Source organism: Onychomys torridus, chromosome 1, assembly GCF_903995425.1.
Source record: "Onychomys torridus chromosome 1, mOncTor1.1, whole genome shotgun sequence".
Lineage (NCBI taxonomy): Eukaryota > Metazoa > Chordata > Mammalia > Rodentia > Cricetidae > Onychomys > Onychomys torridus.
The window spans coordinates 78,544,749-78,565,108 of record NC_050443.1 but is presented as its reverse complement, the minus strand read 5'-3'; the positions used below and the strand labels follow the sequence as shown (position 1 = coordinate 78,565,108).

At 51.4% G+C, this 20,360-nt stretch overlaps 1 protein-coding gene across 2 annotated transcripts in view; it reads right to left on the bottom strand.

Annotated features, from left to right (window-relative positions):
* Positions 1 to 20,360, bottom strand: part of Gdpd5 (glycerophosphodiester phosphodiesterase domain containing 5) — a 79,369-nt gene that overhangs the window by 45,669 nt on the left and 13,340 nt on the right. For both annotated transcript variants that reach the window (XM_036198262.1, XM_036198271.1), the window contains exon 2: positions 3,928 to 4,009. The gene's annotated coding sequence lies outside the window, so the exon portion shown is untranslated. The remainder of the gene's footprint in view (positions 1 to 3,927; positions 4,010 to 20,360) is intronic.

Here is a 20,360-nt window from a genome sequence, read left to right as displayed (position 1 = left end):
TGGCTTGCACAGACAGCAGTAGGCTGTCACCATGTTACTGTGTCATCTTGGGTGACGTGCTTCATCTCTTTGGATCTCAGAGAAAGCCCTAGGTTCTGGTGAATCAATAGTGAAGTAGCTAGACCTAGGGCAGGGAGGAAATCTAAGTCCCTAGGCAGTGGCAGGAGAAGAGACAGGCAGAAGGAAGCCTAGGAGGTTTCCCAGGTAAACTCTACCCCATCACACCTGCTCTCTGTTTGGGGAAAAGTAACTCAGTGGAGGAGGGCTTCGAGCCAGAGCCCTCAAAGAATTAATCATGCCATAATTAGGGTCATTATGAATCTTCTGCATGGTAATGCCAGGCCCTCTTGTTTACCCAACTCTTCTGTCGCAGGAGACTGCTGCTCTTCTGGGAAAGAACCGGAGGCCAAAGAAGGTCAGGTCTTCCTGTAGTTGTGAGCCTCCAGGCCAAGGAAGGCCAGGTCTTCAGTACGTGTGCACCCCCCAGGCGATCCAGTTTTCCCAGCTCAGAGGCTTTCTCTCCTGCCCTGCTCCAGCCTTCTCCTGGCCTGTCCCACCCTCAGGCTCTGAGCTCTGTCACCTGTATTTTAGAGGCTTCCACTGGGGTCAGACGTGACTTAGTGGGAGCTCCATCTGGAAATAGTATGACCCTTCCTGCCCTCGAGGAGATGACCTCAGTGTGGCAAAGGCAACTTCTCACAAATGTAGGAACGGTGCTTTACAGTTTACGAAGAGCTTACACACACATCATGCTGGTGAGGTGTCACACGGATTCCCAGGTAATTCCCAAGACCTTCATTTCACAGACATCATCAATGAGAGAAACAGGAAGCTGCCCAGGGCCTCAGATGCCGGAAATCACACATTCTGAGCCTTGCCTTGGCAGTGGGGCTGAGGACCAGGGGTCTGCAGAACCTTCTTCCTCAGGCAGGGGCATGTTTGGAAGTACATTCAAGGCCATAGTTTTGATAGGTTCAAGTACCTGCTTAGAAGCCTTTGGTTTTCCTGGAACCCAAAGACTGAGGACCTCTCCTCCTAGCAAACCTCTATCTCCAAAATATTTACACTACAATTCATAACAGTAGCAAAATCACAAAGTAGCAACAAAATAACTTTATGGTTAGGGGTCACCACAACATGAGAAAGTGTATTATAGGGTCAAAGCCTTAGGAAGGTTGAGATCCACTGTCCTAAGTCAAAGCTATAAGCAAGCTATAAGCACAGGACTGAAAAGTCACCTCAAATGGCCAGCCCTGCCCAGCACAGTGGCACATGCCTTTAATCCTAGCAGTTGGGAGGCAGACACAGAGACAGACAGAGCTCTGTGAGTTCAGAGCTAGCCTTAGCCTGGTCTACATAATGAGTTCCAGGCCAGCCAGTGTTACCAAGTGAGACCCTGTCTCAATAAAAGAATGGCTAGTCCTACCAGAGAGCAGAGCTTTGCTTCACAAAACCTTAGACTTCAGGCCCCATATTCCCAAACCAACTTCAACATCAGCTCACCTTGTGGAGCATATTCCCAGCATTCAGCAGGCTGGGACAGCAGGAACCTATGTTTAAGGCCAGCCTTTACTACAAAACAAGACCCTATCTCAAAATAAATGAATGAAAAAATATATGTTTTAAAAATCCTTCCCCTCAAGATGCTCACAACTATAGAATTCTAGAGCAAGCTGAGTAGGATTTCAGGACTAGGAAGTCAATATCAGTCCCAAGCAAGTCGTAAGGACACTTTTTCTGGCCTCTATCCATGCCGATCGATGGTCCTGTGCAGCAACTGGTTGCTATGCTGGGCTCCTTAGACAGGCTCCTATGGCACTCCTGACTCTCTGGAAGCTTGGACAGCCCCTCCGAGCCATCAAGACTGTAGGAAGATTGTCCTGGGAGGAGTTTCTGGCCCTGTCATGGCTTCCTCTCACTCACGAGCACTATCAGGTTCTCCCTGGAATAACCCAAAGACCTTTGGCTGAGTCTAGAGGGCCAGCCTGGGGGAGCCTTGCATGGGGCTGACTCATCACCTTCTCATCTACTCTCAGGTGGATGTCCAGGGCTTTGACTAACAGCCCAGTGATTCAAAGGGCTCAGCAAGCTTTCTCTCATGCCCTCTGGGACCCTGAGAAAGAGACCACTGGCATCAGGTTGGGTGGGGAAGAAGGAAGCTGGGTCTGGCAGAGACTTGACACATTGACAATTCTCTCTGCCCCGTTTTTTGTCCCTTAAAGGAATGGGGATCAATGATTTATTTACTTATGTAAACCAGCAAAGTTCTTATCCAAACATCTTCTCCAGTCAGGCCCAGGATGGAGAGAGAAGCAAGGACACCTCCTCTGGTCAAGTCTGCCCCTCCAGCCTCTCCTCCTCCTGCACCAGGCTCCAAAGACAAGTCTTGCTGATAGCTTCCCTTCCCCCCTGCCCTTCCCCCCAACTCCGATCCGCATTAACACATGGACCTGTGCAAGCCTTGGGCTGAGCCACCCTGTCCCCAAGCCATTGCCTCAGCCTTTTGGGCTCGCATGGACTAGCCGAGGCCTTGAGAGCCATCAGTGACCTCAGTACTTAGTTATCAGCTTCTTCTATCCAGCCTCCAGTCCCACGTGGCCAGCCTTGTCTGAAGCCCCAAGTATCTGCCACTTTGTACCCAGTGATCTGGACACAAGGCACCACAGACCCAGACCCCTCCCTGACAAGGAGTCACTGTAGCAGAGGACCTGGATATCACACACTGGGTTAGGCACCAAGGGGAAGCCCACGTATTTGCCAGTGAGAAAAACCAGTTAAATGGGCAAAACAAGGAGAGAAAGAACCAATCAGAGCTTTTAAGATCCATGATCTCAGTACTCAGAAGCTGAGGCAGGAGGATAGAGTTCAAGGTCAGCCAGGGCTACACAACAAGATCCTGTCTCTAAATAAATAAACCACATAACTACAGAGCTACTCCTGAGTCTAGGCTGAATTCTGCCATTGAATAATAATAATTAGTTGTTTCCCAATTTATAGGAAAAAAAAAAAAAACTAAGTTGCTTTAAAAAAACAAAAAGCCAACTCAGTTAAGCACATTTCTCCTACAATTTTTTCTAAAGCCCCCGACACAGGTTTGCACGCTTCTGTCCCAGGTCTGATGAAGGTGACCTGAAGCTGAGTGCAAGACCCCACCCCATCATCTCCGCGTCATTAATGTACCTCTCTTCCCCACAGCATTCTGCCAAGAGAAGCAGTCTCTCTGCCTAGGCATGTCTCAGGGGATGAGACCTAAACCTGTCTCTGCCTTGTTCAAAGGGCCACCGTGTTCTCTCTGGTGATTAGCACCTTGACTGACTGTTGAGGAAGAAAGTCCCGGGAGTTGGGACCCACCTCAGGGCTCAGGGCAGTTCCATGGCACAGGCCTCCAGTCCCACCATTTACCATTCATTCTTTTGACCGGAAAGCATGGCCTTCTTTCTCTAGGCTCCCTGTTCAGATGAATTCTCCCTGAATCTGTGGGCCCAGTAAAAGCCCCAAAGTGGAGTTCAAAGAAATAACTAATCCGAGCTATAGAGAGGCTATGCACAGGGGCTGGAGACAAGCCTATATTGCTTGGGTTCAAAACCCAGATTTCTTACGTAGTTACCTGGGCACGTGACCTAATGACACGCTGCTTCAGTTTCCCGATTTATAACGTGGGATAATGGCATCAACCTCAGAGGCCGTTACAAGGACTATGCAAGCTGCTACTATATCTGATGAGACTTGGGACTCAAACACCATGCTAGGCAAGAGGCCTCTCTTCTCTGTGCTACACTTTCCTCATCCATAGATAGGACAATTGTCCCTGTCCCTCCTGGTTTTCTCCATAGACTGCAGAGTTCTTCCCCAGAAGCCAGGGGGCTGTTCTCTGCAACCCATTTCTACCTCCCCCACCCCCACTTCCTTCCTTTCCTCTTTCTTTACCTGGAAGAAGGTCCGGTGGCTATGGGCTGCGCTCCAGGGGTGTCCTGTCCACAAAGATGGTGATGTCACTTCAATCGCAGAGCTGAGGAGACAAGGGGACAAGCTCACGGAGAGCCTTCATCTCCCACCACCCAGCATCTTCCCTCCACACCTGGCTTGAATGAGCTCCGTCCTGGGACTTCCCACCCCGATGCTGCCCATCCCGTGCTGGGGGTGGGCCCACTGATGGGTAGTTCCCAGGAAGCCCCCAGTCCCTAGGGAAGCTACGAAGCTGGTGGCTGATCCAGGGACACACGGTCCCACTTCCATTCCTGGGGGCCAAACCCAGGGAACCCGCTCCCTGAACACCCATGCCTCTAGCCAGGGCTTATGAGAACAGGCTCCCGGGTACAGCCATCCTGAGGCAGAGACCTTCCTGCTGCCAGGGAACCTGCTTCCTCAAGGAGCTGAGACCAGCTGTTCTTCCAAGGAAGCCGCCAGGGGAAGGGGGGAGGGCCGGTGGGCCGGAGGTGGATCTGGGGCACCACAATTATGTGCCTGAATTCTGACTCATGTATGGCCTCCCCACCAGCCCCCACAGCCAGGAGGACACCCCCACCCCAGGAGCTATGATGAGAGACAGGAGGCTGGCTCCAGAGGAAGGGGCCTCCAGTCAGCCCTTCAGACCTCACAGGACATTGCTACCTTGTCTATTCAGGGGCGCCAAGCCTGGCAGGGCACACAGGGCAGCAATAGCCAGGCCTGGGCTCCTGTCAACTTGACAGCTCTCCCCAACCCACTCAGCTCTTGGAGCCAACATGAAGCCCAGGCGACCAGCTTCAGAGTGGGCAGGCAGAGCTGGGCCCAGAAACAGCTTCCAGACACTGGACAGTCACCCTCTCCTGACTACCCTCCACTCCATCCCCACCCTCCTGCTCAAGCCCTGCCTCTGCAGCTCTTCCGAGCTTCCTCACAATCCTCGGGATGTGATGCATTTTATAGTTGACAAAGCCCACTTATTGACATAGGCCTGCTAGTGCAGGCCTGTAAGTCTAACTAGTCAGGAGACCAAGGAAGAAGGGTAAAAAGTCAAGGCTTTGTGGGCTTACAGAGTGACTCAAGGCCAGCCTGGACAACCTAGTGAGATATCTCAAATATTTTAAAAGTTAAAAGAAGGCTGGGTTACAGCACACACCAAGGCCGTGGGTCTAAGCCCACCATTTAAAAAAAAAAAAGGAGCAAATAAAGAAAAATACAGGGATCCTCAGGCTTGAGGCAGAGGGATGGATATAAACAGAGCAGGGCAGCTCAGACTTGAGAGTACCAGGAACCACCCTGAGATCCTGTGAGCTGCAGTTGGCCTCAGTGTCTCTGGTGTGGGCCTGAGGTTCTGAATGCCCATGTCACAGAGTCAAGGACCACAGCCTAAGTAACAAGGACCTCAAAGAGAATACAGTGCTGGGGTAAGCTTCCCAGCGTGCAATCTTGGCTTGTGTAGTGTGATCTTGAATATTTCACCTAATCTCCTTCTGAATAAAGCAATAATAATGATGCCTGCTCACTAGCCTGTGTGTGGGAGGAACTAGCTAATATGTGTAGAGCACCACGTGAGTCTTATTAGATTTGAAAACGAGGCTCTAGGGGTCTGGAAAGATGGCTCAGTAGTTAAAGGCACCTATTGCCAAGCCTGCTGACCTGAGTTTGACCCTGGGGACACTCAGAGGAGAGAACTGACTCCCACAAGCTGTCTTCTATCTACTTACACACACACACACACACACACACACACACACACACACACACACACACACACACACACACACATTAAAAATAATAAAAATTCTATAAAATAACTAAAGCAGAGGCCCTAGGAAAATGGGCACACCAGCCAGGGGGCAGAGTTTAAATTAAATCCCAAATCTCCCCCAATCTCTTTTTTACTCTACCAAGACAGGGTTTAATTTTAAAATCTGTAGCCTAGACTATTCTCAAACTTGAAGCAATCCTTCTGCCTCAGTGTCTTGAGGGTTAGGATTATAGCAATAAGCCATCCAGATATCTTTTTCATTTTCTTTTAATATTTTTTTATTGTGTAGTTTTTAATTTTTTTTCGCATGTATATGCGTACATGTAGCGTATATGTGTGTATGGGTGTTCATGTATGTGGGCACACATCTGTGCAGGTGTATGTGCGTGTACGTGTGCATAAGGAGGCCTAAGGCTGGCATTGCTCCTCAACCTCATCCACTGAGGCACAGTCTCTTAGAACTTGCTGATACGGCCAGTCTGGATAGTAGCTTGCTCCAGGCATGCCCCATCACTGCTTTCTAAGCCCTAGAATTACAGGCCGGCTTCCATGCCCACCAGGTTCACATGGGGTCTCGGGATCAACACTCAGACCTGCACAGCAATCACTTGATTCCCTGAGCTGTCTGCCAAGCCCTTAACACTGTTTTTCTTCTGTTCTGTTTTCCTGTTTTGAGACAGGGTCTCACACAACCCTGGCTGACCTTGAGCTCCTGATGTAGCTCAAGATGACCTTGTACTTCCGATCCTCCATCTCCCCAGTGCCCGGGTTACAGATGCGTGCTACCACGCATAGTTTCTGTGGTACCGGGCGTCAAACCCAGGACTTTGTGCATGCTAGGCAAGCACTCTGCCAGCTGAGCCCCAGCCTCACAATCCATGATCTCTTGGGATAAACCCTTCAATACTGAGCTGTATAAAGATCACTGTTAGCAGGAGACAGTGGACAAACTTGCGTATGGAGGCACAGAGATGGGTCGGGGAACCCATGTAGTCACCGGAAAGTTGTTATTGGAGATTCAAGTCTATGCCCCAGCCTGGAGCTCTTCCCACCATGCCTCTCTGTTCTCTGGGGAAGAGGAAGTGTGACAGACCCTCACTGAGGTGTCTCAGCTCTGCCATCAACCTCACCTGGGCTAGTGGCTGCCCGCCAAAGCAGAATGAGGGGTGACGAGAAGCAGAGGCCACCCCCATCTCTGCTCTCTCTACTGGAGCCTGTGCCCACCAGGCAAGCCAGGATACAACAGTCTCACACCTGAAGTGAACCAAGACAGTTGTTTCCTATCTGAGACTGAGCCACTGACTTAGTCTCTGGACACCCAGTAGGGGTCCTGGCTAAGGGTGACATGTCCAGGCCTGGTTCTAGCCACAGCACAGAGACAGTGAGAGACTGTGAGTCACTTGAAGGAAGTTCTGGGCCCTAAACAGGAAGTGGCTCTTGAGTCTGAAACCCCCTGCAGGATGGAAGCAGTGAGAGAGGCTGATGGCAGAGGGGGAGCTATTGGGACACTGTAACACCTGCTAAGATTTCACTCAAGACTCCCCTCACCAGCACCCCTCAGGCCTCGGGCAAACCTGTCTCCTGTTCTGAAACTGAAGAACAAAAGGTGTGTCTGTCCAGATGCCTGCCGGCCATCTGCTGAGAGGGATACAGGCTGGTGGTGGTGGTGGTGGTGGTGGTGGTGGTGGTGTGTGTGTGTGTGTGTGTGTGTGTGTATTTTCTTCCTTTTGCATTTTATTAGTGGGGCTCACAGGAAACGTGCATGGTACCAAGGAACCTCTTACAATATTTAACAATTCCTGTTGTGCTCATGCAACAGGAAATGAGATCCTTGCTCTTTTAGAAATTATATTTATTTATTTAATTATTTATGTTTGTGTGTGCGACAGTGTAAATGCAACTTGCGGGCGTCAATTCTTGTCTTCTACATGTGGGTCCCAGGGACTTCAGGTATGCCCCATCGTGCTAAGTCTATTATTTAGTTTTGGGGGTGCTAGACATTAAACCTAGAGTCTTGTGCTTGCTAGGCAAGCTATCTCCCACTGAGATACATCCCCATACCTCATCAGTTTTTTCTTTATATTTTGAGGCAGGGGCTTGCTAGATTGCCCAAGCATGCATCGACCACGTGATCTTGGTGCTTCAGTCTCTCACGGAGTTGAGCCTGCATGACCTGGCCAGGCTAAGCAATCGTGTTCTAAAAGCTGATGCTAATTAGGATGTATGTTGTTCAATTTTAATACATTCATAAAGACAATGTCTGCAAAGATAAGATAAATTTTCTTGTATTTACATTCACTGTAGTTTACATTTTTGACAGAAATATATTCAAACTTCACACACTGTGAATGTGGCACTGGGGGTGGAGCCAAAGCCTTTGCATGTGAGGCAAGCGCTCTGCCAGGGGGCCACATCCCCAGGGCTCAAACTCTGGGCCCCTTGCAAGATAATTGCATCTTGTTTCTAATCCTTTAAATCGCTGCTGCCAACAGAACACAAATATTATGAAAATCTTGCTAAAGTGAAGACTAATATGAAACAAATAAAAATGAATGTAGATCTCACTACTTAACATCAGCAGGCCACCAACAAAACACGCAACACTCAGAGGCGTTGTTTAAGTGTCCACACTCACTGACGGAGAGACGACTCAGTGGGTAAAGCGCCTGCTGTACAAGTGTGAGGACCTGAGTTCGGATCCCCAGAACTTACATAAAGCCAGGCATGGCAGCCCGTGTCTGTAGTCATGGCACTCCTGTGGTGAGGTGGGAGGTGGAGACAGACTCTAGAAGCCCCCAGGCCAGCTGGCTTGCTGTACACAACAGTGAACGACAAAAAGAGATGTGTCTCAAGCCAGATGGAAGATGAGGGCCAATATCCAAGGTTGTCCTCCGACCTGCACACACACACACACACACACACACACACACACACACACACACAGACAGAGAGAGAGAGAGAGAGAGAGAGAGAGAGAGAGAGAGAGAGAGAATAAATGAATACAGACACTCAGTATTTTGTCACTTGAAGCCACTCAGTATTTTGTCACTTGAAGCCAGGAGACTCACTTTACATGTGCAGTTCAGTTCCTACAAGGAAAGCCATGCTTGCCATGGTGGGAAGGCCGAGGCCTCCGGTTTAATAGCCCAGAGCCAGGCCGAGACACCTGCACACACTGTCCACTCCACTGCAGAAGGGATGAATCCTACTGGCAGCAGATGACACTGGAACAGGCAAGGTTGCTCAGGTTTCTGCTCTGACTCCCAAGTCTGAGTGGCCCACCACATATTTCTAGAGTTTTCTTGAGTGCTCCGTGGACTGATGGTACAGCCCATGATTATAATGGAGAAAAATTTTGTGTGATGAAGGTGGTTGGGCTGAGGGCAGAGAGTGAGAAGTCTTCTTGCGAGATCACGGCTGTCCCCCAGCCTCCGCTCCTGCCTAGCACAGGTCTGAATCTGTGTAGGAATCGGTAGACTTATTCTGGCACCACCACCACAGCACATCTCCTCCCACTGTTTCTGAGATGTCTAGACCATCGCCCTAGGTCTAACTGTGAGCCCCTCGGGTTCTGAGTGTTTTCCAAGCCTCAGGACAAACGGGGATTACTAGTACTAGACTAAAATCATCTAACTTTGGAGGAACACCTGTCCAAGTTTGGTTAGGAACCTGAGTCACTGAGGTTCAGAGAAGGCAGGGAATGTGGCCATGGGCACACAGCAGGTGGTAGAGTCTGGCTGGACTAGAACCTGTGCTCTCCAGGACTAGACTCCCAGTGGCCTGAGTCAGGAGGCAAAACCGTGGGTGAAATTATTGCCTGTGATGTGAGAAGGATGGGGGAGTTAGGGTGGACATCATCGAGACCAACCAAGGCTGACCTCAGCATCTAAGTCAGACACAGTCAGTCAGAACAGCATGGAAGGACAGCTTTCTGTTTGTTCCTTCTTGGGACGTGCTGACCAGTGTGAGTTCCCCGGGAGGAAAAGTCAAGTGCAACTGAGGAAAGACGAGCCAAGGTCCTCTGTAGCCCTGTACTAAGTCAGCATCCTTTCCTGAGTTCAAGGAGATCTCGGCTAGAAGAGCACCATGTGTGGCAATGGCCCTGCTGACTCCCTTCCTCCACCCTTCCTACAAGCTGTCATTCACCAGGGCTGGGTTCTGGGCAGTCAGCACTCCTTCGGCCTTATTTCCTAATCCTGTCAAATCTCCAAAGCCAGCAGTCAGGCTCCACCATCTTCCCAGAACCCTTTACTTTTGGAGGACACACTGGACCATGTCCTCCTAAAGGCAAGCACCTGACTTTGGGGGCCCAAAGTCCTCAGGACTACTGGAATCTCTGCACCCCAGGGCACCACCATCCTCCAAGGCAGACCCTACCAACAAAGTTTTTGCCCCTGGAGTGTTACCACAGGGGTACAGCTGTCATTGTCTGCCAATCACCTGCATGGGGTTGGCTGAGGTCACCTCTCTTCCTCCTCTTCCCTTAGCACTTTATATCTCACTAAAATTCATGAAAACCACTCTCATGTGTGCCATTGCAGAGATGAGGAAACTGAGGCACAGAGACCCCCAGCAGCCAGGCAATAGAACATGAACTTAATATAGGTCTTCCCAAATGAAATCCCCTGCCTCAGCCCTCTCCTCTCTGCCCACTGCTTGCATCATCTGGATGTGTTCATGTCCTCACACGCTGCTGCTGTCCCCTCCTGGTCCTCTGAGCTCACTTCCCATTCTTCTTCTCATCGCTAGAAGGCAAAGGGAAGGCTCTGCAGAAGGTCCAAGGAGAATGACTCAGTCCTCAGACTCCTAGCTGGCTCTGACCCTGTTTTTTGGTCAGTCCTTGTGAATCAGGGCGGGTCTGACATTCTGGGAATGCAGGGAGACTTCAAACCAACTCCACAAAAACAAGTTGTAAAAACACTGGCCAAGCGCTCGGTCGGATGATAGGTTTGGCTCCACGGTCAGGGTTGAACAAGTTCATCAGAAGGGAAACACACAGCAGGAAAGATATAGGCTAGACTCAAAGGAAGAACTTCCCAGTAATTGAGACCTGGGACCAGGCTGGGTCTGGGTGTGGTCTCTTTGCAAACAGGCAAATCAGCATTCTGACCCTTCCAGGACCTTCTAGATTGAAATGTCCATGAAGCAACCTCCTCAAGCACTTAGGAGGCCAGCCCCACTCATTCCCAGGCTCCACTCCTGACCTGTGCCTGGTTTAAGAGTGTCCTAGCCTTCTCCAGCCTGACAGATGCTGCTCTACAGACCTGAAGGCAGACAGGGGCCTGGAGATGGGCTGTGCTTTGGGCAGGATGAAGAAGGCTTCTATGCTTCTAAGCTGGCCTGATGGAAAGAGCGCCTCCTCCAGGCATCCTCCAACCCTGTTACTGAGGACCACAACAGGTCCTTAGGTGCCTGGATCCATCGCAGACAGGCTCCTTCTAGGTGGAAATCACAGGCCTGAGTCTGTTCTAGACAATCACAGCCAAACCCAGTTTTCCCTTCTTTGTCCAGAGAAACGTCTTCGTCCATGCTCATGTCGCCATTTCCTCCCTCTGTCCCATCAAGTTCACCAGCAGCTTCCTTGTAGGACCCCTCTTCATCCTTGGCTAACACTGGGCTGACCCTCCTGGAAAGGCTTCCTTCCTTGGCTTCCTGGAAACGTTTCCTCCCAGCTCCCCAGCCCCTTACTGCTCTTCTCTCCCCATCCAGCACGGCTGCCCAGCCCATGCCCATTTTCTCTCTTGCCCCTCAGATCTTGAGTTCAAACACTGGGCCTTCACATACCAGGACTTATCTTAGGATCTGAGTAGCCTGTCCAGGTCACCTGCCTCACACCCCTCAGGTGCCCTGCACCACAGTGGCCAAGTAGGAACACATCACTCTCCCTTAGGCTTGCCTGCCTCATTCCCCATCTCAAGGGCTGCCACCTCCTGACTCCCAGGAAGATGAACATCACCCTCCCACTCCATCTGCATCCGATCCCTTAATCAATGGTGCACCAGGCCCTGCTCCTGTAGCCACCCTTTCCCAGTTGTGTTCTCTAGAGTCATGGCTCAACTCCTCCTACAGTAAGCTCTGATTGCCCCACAGGCTTCAGTATGCCTTCAGCTGCTTACACACACACACACACACACACACACACACACACACACACACACACACACACCCTGGCCCGCCCCAAGTCCAGAAACACCCAAATGAAGCAGCATGTCAAAGACTCAGGCTAGCTCCTAAAGGCAGCAGCCAGCTGTGTCTGTTCTGACCCTCAGCCCCCAGGGCAAGGACGGATGCCACCCTCTGCTCCTCTCGGTGCCCTTTATGAGTCACCTCCCTTGATTGCTACTTTCTAGAGCGTTCACAGGTGCCCAGAGAAGTGCCCCCCACACATGCATGCACAGCCACACACAGACAGATGCATACAGACAAACATGCATAAGGCATGCATGCATGTGGATGCACACACCAGGAGACACACTGGCACCAGCACATAGGCTTCTTGAGTACAGAGACAAGCCTAAGGGGCATGAACATCCTGGAGACAGAAGGGACCCGGATCATGGTTGCCCTGAACCCACCAGGTCAGGGAAACAGTGGATCTGGCCAGCCCTGGAGGGCTACCTGTTCAGTCTGGACCCTGAAGCTGTAGAAAGGTGTGTGAAGAGGACTCAGGGATGCAGGCCGAGTTGGGACAGAGTGGGCTGCCAGTCCTTCTGCCAAAGCAGGACTCATGGCCGCAGTGGAGCCAAACTGAACAGAGAAGGTGACAGGGTCTGATCTACTGGAAAGGGAGGAGAGAGCCCCAGTACACATGTCACACTGAAAGCTGATGTAGCTGACAGGAACAAACACAGCATGAGCCCCATCTGCCTGCCCTCTGCCATCCCAGCACCTCCCAAATCCGCTTGAGTTCACAAGCACCTTTCTCACTGTGGCACTGTGGGCCCTGATGCCTTACTCTGGTACCTACAGATCAAGAATAAACATCATATGTAAGGCTTTGCTCTCTGTCAGGCCTCAATTCACCTTTCTAGTTCCTCCCTCTGCACCCCTGGGGAGTCTCGCCACCTGGAGCTGTGTCCTTCTCCAGGGACTCCCCTTAGCTCTGGATTTCCTGTGTGTGGAACACGTCTACCGTCTCCACTTGGTAAACTCCTATAGATCCCTCAGTACCCACATGGGAAGTGCCTCTGTTCCTAGGACTGGCTTCAGCAGTGGCAGCCAGGTCCTACAGCCAGCCAGCACACCATGAGTAAATTGCATATGGTCAAAAGCGCGCCTGGCTATATATAGCTCCAGCTTATATGCGATGCCTAGGCATTGTTCTAGGCATTTCCTGTTTTGACTCATGTAGCCCTTACAACAGGGGCAGATTGGATTACCAGAGACATCTGCAGCAGCACTGCCCATCCCCCACAGGTCCCTTAGCATCACTCTGACATCTTCCCTTGGAGAACTGAGGTCTGTGTATCCACATTCAAGGGTGGGAGAGCCTGGAAGTGATGGCTGAGGAGATGCTCGGAACCTCTCAAGGCTATGTCTTCTAAGGGAACACAGCTGTTTTCTCACTTGGGAGCATGCTCCTGCAGGAACCCTGAATCATTTTGTAGGAGCTTTGGTTGCATAGGAACCATCATGATACAGGAGAGCCCGACCAGGCATTTAGTTTGTTTGTTTGGAGATAGGTTCTAATTGTATAGCCCTGGCTAGCCCAGAACTCCTTAGGTAGACCAGGCTGGCCTCAAACTCACAAAGATTCACCTGTCTCTGCCTTCTGAGTGCTGGACTTAAAGGTGTGTACCACCATGCCTGGCTTTCAACCAGGCTTTTGGACAAAGGAGGCCCTGACCCTATATGAAGGCGAAGAGAAGCCTCAATCCAGGGGACCAGCTCCTTGCTGTTCTAGCCACATGCATCACACCAGGGGCTGCTTGCCCGAGCCCATCTTAAATCTCTGATTTATGAAAGGGTTTGTTTGTTTTGGGACAGAGTCTCATGTAGCCCAGGATGACCTTGAACTTCTGATTCTTTTGCTCCCACCTCCTGGGAGCTGGGATTATAAATCTGTACTTCCACAGTTGGTTTTAGGAGGCAGAAGGGATCGAACACAGGGCTTCAGGCATAGTAGGCAAATATTCTCCAATTAAGCTACACTCCCCTAAAAACGGCAGCTTTTCTGTAAGGTCACGAAGTTTGAGGTGATCTGTTGCATAAAGTACCAGTCTCTCTGCTTCAGAGAAGAAAGGTGTAGTGCACAGAGAGCTTAAGCAACTTGCCTGGGGTCACACAGGCAGGAAATGGCAGAGGCAGGCTTTCAACCCAGGCAGTTTTAGCCCAGAATCCCCACTATTCCTGCCAGGCCTGTGCTAAATGCCTCCAGGTTTGACTGGTCTCCCACCCTATCACAGGGCTCAGGGGAGGGGTTACCAGGTGTAGAAATGATGGAAAGAAGAGATGAGCCACCAGTGACCGAGTATGAGGGAGCAAAAGCAGTGTGTGAGCCCCCAGGGGCAAGGTGACGACTTAGAACAGCCAGTGTGGAACAAGTGAGTCTGACCAAGCCCTGTTGCCAGGACAACTTGGCTATTCACAACACTGGGTGTCATGGGGTCAGAGGTGCCATGGCCTCTGCCCTCTGCAGGGAATGGCCCCACAGGCTCACCCTGTTTCTTCCCTCCCCTGCAGCTCTGACACTTGCAGAATTGTGGGTGGGCCACAGGTTGAAGACCTGTGGACTCTAGGTGTTGCTAGAGACCTGGATTGAATCACAGCATGGCCACTGATTGGCTGTGTGAATTTGGACACACCCCTAACTGTCTCTGAGCTCAACTGACAGGCACACAGCTCTGATATCATGGGGTACACATGATATGTGGGTCCTGCAACCCACAGACAAAAGGATATGCCCATAATAGGAAATTAGGTAATAGGAATGACTTCTCCCTGCCACTCAGTGTGAGCTTGCTGTGTGCTGGGCCTCTCTACGTGCAAAGTTTCTGCTCTACCACTGAGCAGAGCAGCAGCGGGAAAGGCCTCAGACTCATAGCAAAGGTGACATTGACACAACCCAGGCCTGTTCCCCTTCAGAAATCTAATTTCTGACATAGTAGTCAAGATCTAGAAGCAACCCAACTGTCCATGAATGGGTGAATGGGCAAGATGTGGTATGTCCACACCATGGAATATTACTTTGCCTTTAAAAGGAAAGCCTGACACTTGCTATATAACATGTATGAACCAAGAGGGCATTACCCTAAGTGAAATAAGGTACTCACAAAGTGACAGATACCAGGGGATTATATTTAATGAAGCTTCTACAAGAGTCAAGTTCATAGAAACAGAAAGTAGAGTGGTGGGTATTAGGGACTCAGGGAGGGAAGGGGAAGGGAAGTGGTGGGGGAGGGTCGTCTAATGGGTGTACACTGCCACTTTCACCTGATGAAAAAGCTCTGGAGATATAGATCAAGGGTAAAGCACTTTCTTCTGTGTTCCAGGGTTCCAAAAACACCCACTTGGGGGGCTTGTTGCACAACTATGTAATTGAAGTTACCACCATGCAGTTGTGGGTCAAAATAGCTCAGGTGGTATGTTATGTGTTTCTTTCGATTTTTTAGACGGGGTCTCTAGCCCAGACTGGTTTCAACTCTCTATGTAGCTGAGGATGGCCTTGAACTTGTGATCCTCCTGCCCCCACACCTCCAGTGCTGGAATTACAGGCCTCCATCCATCACACCTGGCTTGTTAATGTGGTACTAGGGATTAAACCCACAGCATCTTCCATGCCAGGCAAACGTTCTGCCAAATGAGCTACATCCCCTGCCTGTGTTATGCATTTTTAATATAAAATAAAATGTAATAATATGCTCCCAGTTTGGGGGAAGACAGGAGCCGAGAAGGGTACTGGGCAGGGGGCACTCAGCAAGACCTCAGATTTGCACAGGAGCACTTAAGTGGGGCAGGATTGGGGCAAACACAGATGGGCGGAGGCTCTCCAGGCTAAGGCTGGACCTCTATCTGACTCCAAGCCCTGATTGCCCAAGTCTGACCTCAAAGTGCTGCTCCTGAGCAGAGCAGGCCCTGGCCTTCAAGAAAGAAGGGATTCCTTGAGCACCTACTATGCGCTCCTAGGCCCACTTACATATGACCCGGGCCCTTTCTGTTCTAGTGCCTCGGTCTTCCCGAGAGTGGTTCACGATGCTGAAGCGTCCCTATAGTTCTCACACTGGCAACCACCACATGAGAGGCCTGCAGAGAGGAAAAGTCTAGGACACTGTCCGGAGGGGACAGCAGGGAGCTGCTGCTTTGGTCTTACGGCCCTGCCCTAAGCAGCCTTGCCCAGTTTGTGGAAGGGACTGGGAGATCCAAGAGGGTTTGACTTAATTCAGACTCAATAGGCCTGTGCCTGGACCTACTATGTGCATGACGGGGCCACAATCCTCAGCCCTAGGCCTGTTGTTTCTCCAGTTCCACACAGGCACCAAAAGTAGAAAAGACTCAAATATACAGCAAAGCATGGTTATCATAAGGATAACATTTTCCCACCCTGGAGCTTTCTAGAAGAGCGCGCCTCTGGCACAGGGTGGGTAAGACGATGGTTGCCAGCCCGGACTCTGCTAGGTCACATCAGGACACGGCACCAAGGATCCTTGCTATAACCAATAGGTAGGTTAGATGAAGCCAGGGCACCAAACGCTGAGGCCAGGGCTGGCATACAGTAGGCGCTCAATAACAGCCGCTACCCTCAGTTCTCTGCTTTCAGACAAAAAGGCATTTTATTGATTGGTTTGTTCCACTCAAAGGCTGGTTTGTTTGTTTGAATTGTCCCAGAAGACATTCCCCGCACCCCCCCCCCCCAGGACACAGAGAGACTGGAGGCCCAGGGGACAGGCAGGAGGGAGGAGCCTACTCTATAGACTACAGGGAAAATGCCATCCCCTGGGGCCAGGCTATGAAACTTCTCAGCAGTCCCTCCACCCAGGAGAATCCAGGGTGGCCCCAGAGGCTACTTAACAAGCTCCCTGGTGACTGGTGGGAGGCTGATGCACAGGGCTGTGCTGAGATCACATCCAACAATCTATTCTTAGCCACACAGAACCTGGTGCCTGCCCTGCACTGCCCAGAAGAACCGACAATCTCAGGTGGCCACTCACAGCAGTGGGGCCTGAGTGGGCAGCTCTATGGCCTGAACTGAGTTAGGCCACTGGAGGCCCTTAAGGTGGCCCAGGACTCCACGGAGGGACTGCATGGGCTGGTCGTGGCTCACCGTTTCCTACCAGGCTTCCTCTGCTGTATAGATTTTACTTAGGCCACAACAGCAGGACTCTGAATTAGGTACAAGTCCCTCACACAAGCCAGCACTATGTGTTGGTGTACACAGAGCAGGGAGAGACAGACACCTTGCTGTCCCTCTTGTCTCTTGGATCCAGGAACCAGACACCACCCTCCCCAGCTGCATCCCAGGAGTATGAGGTTTTGTTCTCTGGGACAGGTGGGAGGCACACTCCAGGAACTTTCCTCAACTTGCCAGCACTGCTATAGGCTGAGTCCAACAGGACCTGCCTGCATATGGGGGGCCTGGCCCTGGGCAGCTGGCGGTGTTGAAGGATTGGGGCTGGTAGTCACAGGGCCTGAAGGGCAGAGTGAGACAGTCACTCCAGCACCCCCTCCCTTCCCTACTGGTCTTAAGGAGGTGTCAGTAGGGCAGCTGAGATCTCCAGGGTGACTTTATTTCATCAAAGCCCAGAGCACCCACTCCAGGAGCCAGCAGCCTGGCCACACAGGGTGCCTGGTCAGAGCACCCTGGCCAGGATGGGATCTCAAGGGATGGGGCTGGCTCTACCCAGCATCCCATCCTCCTGAATCCTGAGGGTCCCTCCTCATAATGCCTTTATGTCTACAGCAGGCTGTCAGTGCCTCCCTGACCCTGGGCCATCAAGCAGCACAGTACAGCAGGTAGACTTCCTCCAATCATCAACCTGCCCATGAACCCCAGGTGTCCCTTGACCCTCCAGCACTAGACACTGCTGGGCAGGGTAACCGTGTCTGGCCTGTGCCTATAGAGCCAGCACATCCCAATCACAAGCAGCAGTGACCTGTCACAGCCCCAAAGTGGAACAATGGGTGAGAACCCCAGACCCACGGCCTTTAGGGATCATAATTCCTTGACACGGCTACACTTTGGGTGACAGCATCCTGGTACCACCTCTTCAAATACCCTGTTTTGGATGGGAAAATTGGGGCAGGGAGAGGAAGATCGGCTGCCCAGGTCACATAGGCAGTTGAAGGCAGAGGCCAGCAGAATCTTCCCTGGGGTAGAGATTGCCATGGACACATCTTTGGACTAGTGCCCACCACTGACCCTTCTGTGGGCACTTCCTTTCCATCTACCCCAAACTGGGGCCCCTGGGACATGGCTGTTTCTGTTCCCTGAGTCCTCAACACAGTGACTGAACCATAAGGTCATCTGAGGGACAAGCTGAGGGACAAGCAGGGGGTAGGACAGTGAGTGGGATCACGGCCTCATGCCCAAGGCTGGCTACTGAGCATGCATGTAGTCTGCTGAGGACTGACCCTGACACACGTAGGGGACACTTGTCAGGCAACCAGCAGCTAATTAACCAGCTGCTCCATCAGAGGAAGCAAATGAGGCTCACACAGCCTATCTTTCACAGTCTGGCTGTCACCAGGACCAGGAAGCCAGACTCAGTCGCTGGAGCCCCTGGGCGGTACTTGGGGCTGTGCCCTCAGGGCCTCCCAGCTCAGTAGCTTCTGCTTTTCCTTCAAGGCAGCACATGGGGAGTGCAGACCGCAGTTCCCTGTGACCCAGGAACAAGGAAGAAAGGGACTCCTCAGATCACCTGGTTAGCCTGAAGGCTTGCCTGGCCTGCCTGAAAGTGACAGGCACTGGGGTAACTTGGAGTGACAGGTACTAGCATACCTCTGCTGTCGCTCCTTCCTGGGCCCTGTGGAAACGACCTCTTTTTTGCTGAGGGAGATCTCGGATCAAGTATCTACAGTGCTCAGCTTCTTTGCTGAGGCCTGGAATTGGCTCTTCCTTCCCAGGTGCCGACCATGCACCTTGCTTGCTTTTGACCTCAGCCTGGCCTGTAAGATCAAGCCACTTCAGCAGCTCATTGCCATCAAGGTCAGGAAGGCAAGCTACAGATCCAAGGGTGCGCAGTGTGGGAACCCAGACAGAACCTTTTCTAAGCCAGAAAGACAGGAGGTGGGTCAGAGATGTGACTCAGTGGTGGAGTGCTGACCTAGTATGGACAAGGTCTTGAGTGTGTAAGACCCTGACAGGAGTGTGTGTGTGTGTGTGTGTGTGTGTGTGTGTGTCTGCACGTGCACACGCACACATGTGCTAGGGCCTATCTTTTCTCTGTAACCAGCTTAAGTTACATTGCTAAGCTATTACATCCTTTCAGCTGCTGCCACCCCGGGCCTCTCCTACCCACCAACCCAAGCGTAGGGAACATCTGGACAGTCTCTGGGGCCAGCCTTGCCAGCTGTCTGTTCTCCACTCTGCTCTGACAGGGCCAGGACACCATCTGGGAGCTGTAGGCATAAAGGCATTATGAGGAGGGACCCTCAGGATTCAGGAGGATGGGATGCTGGGTAGAGCCAGCCCCATCCCTTGAGATCCCATCCTGGCCAGGGTGCTCTGACCAAGCACCCTGTGTGGCCAGGCTGCTGGCTCCTGGAGTGGGTGCTCTGGGCTTTGATGAAATAAAGTCACCCTGGAGATCTCAGCTGCCCTACTGACACCTCCTTAAGACCAGTAGGGAAGGGAGGGGGTGCTGGAGTGACTGTCTCACTCTGCCCTTCAGGCCCTGTGACTACCAGCCCCAATCCTTCAACACCGCCAGCTGCCCAGGGCCAGGCCCCCCATATGCAGGCAGGTCCTGTTGGACTCAGCCTATAGCAGTGCTGGCAAGTTGAGGAAAGTTCCTGGAGTGTGCCTCCCACCTGTCCCAGAGAACAAAACCTCATACTCCTGGGATGCAGCTGGGGAGGGTGGTGTCTGGTAACACCTATGCAGCAGGGGAAGCCTGGTAGAAAACAGTGAGCCATGACCAGGGAAGACTTCTGGAAATGGTGACAAGTCAGCCAGAAGCCTGGGGGATTCATAGCAACTAAACAATAGAGACTATTGATGATCTGATGATCATAGCTGTGTGTGTGTGTGTATAAGTCAATCTGTCTATCTGTCTATCTATCTATCTATCTATCTATCTATCTATCTATCTATCTAGTCTTTTTTTTTTTTCCTGAGACAGGGATTCATCTATCCCAGCCTAAACTTGAACTTCCTACAGAGTCAAGGATGACTTTGAACTTGTGATCCCTCTGCCTTTATCTCTTGCACGTTTGGATTAATTGCAGGTATGTGCCACTACACCTGGTTTAGGGGTATTGAGCCCAGGGCTTTCTAGGCAAGCACTCTACCAACTGAGCTACATCCCCAGCCCCTAAGTCAGTTTATAGTACGTATCCATGTTATCTCCCTAGATCAGTACAAATGCCTTGTGTGGGAGTTATTATTATTCTCATTCAACAGAGGAAGAAACTGAAGATGGCAGACTGTGGAACTTTCCTACACCATGTCAAGCTGCAGGCACTAACCCACATTTCAGCCTGGCTCCACTTG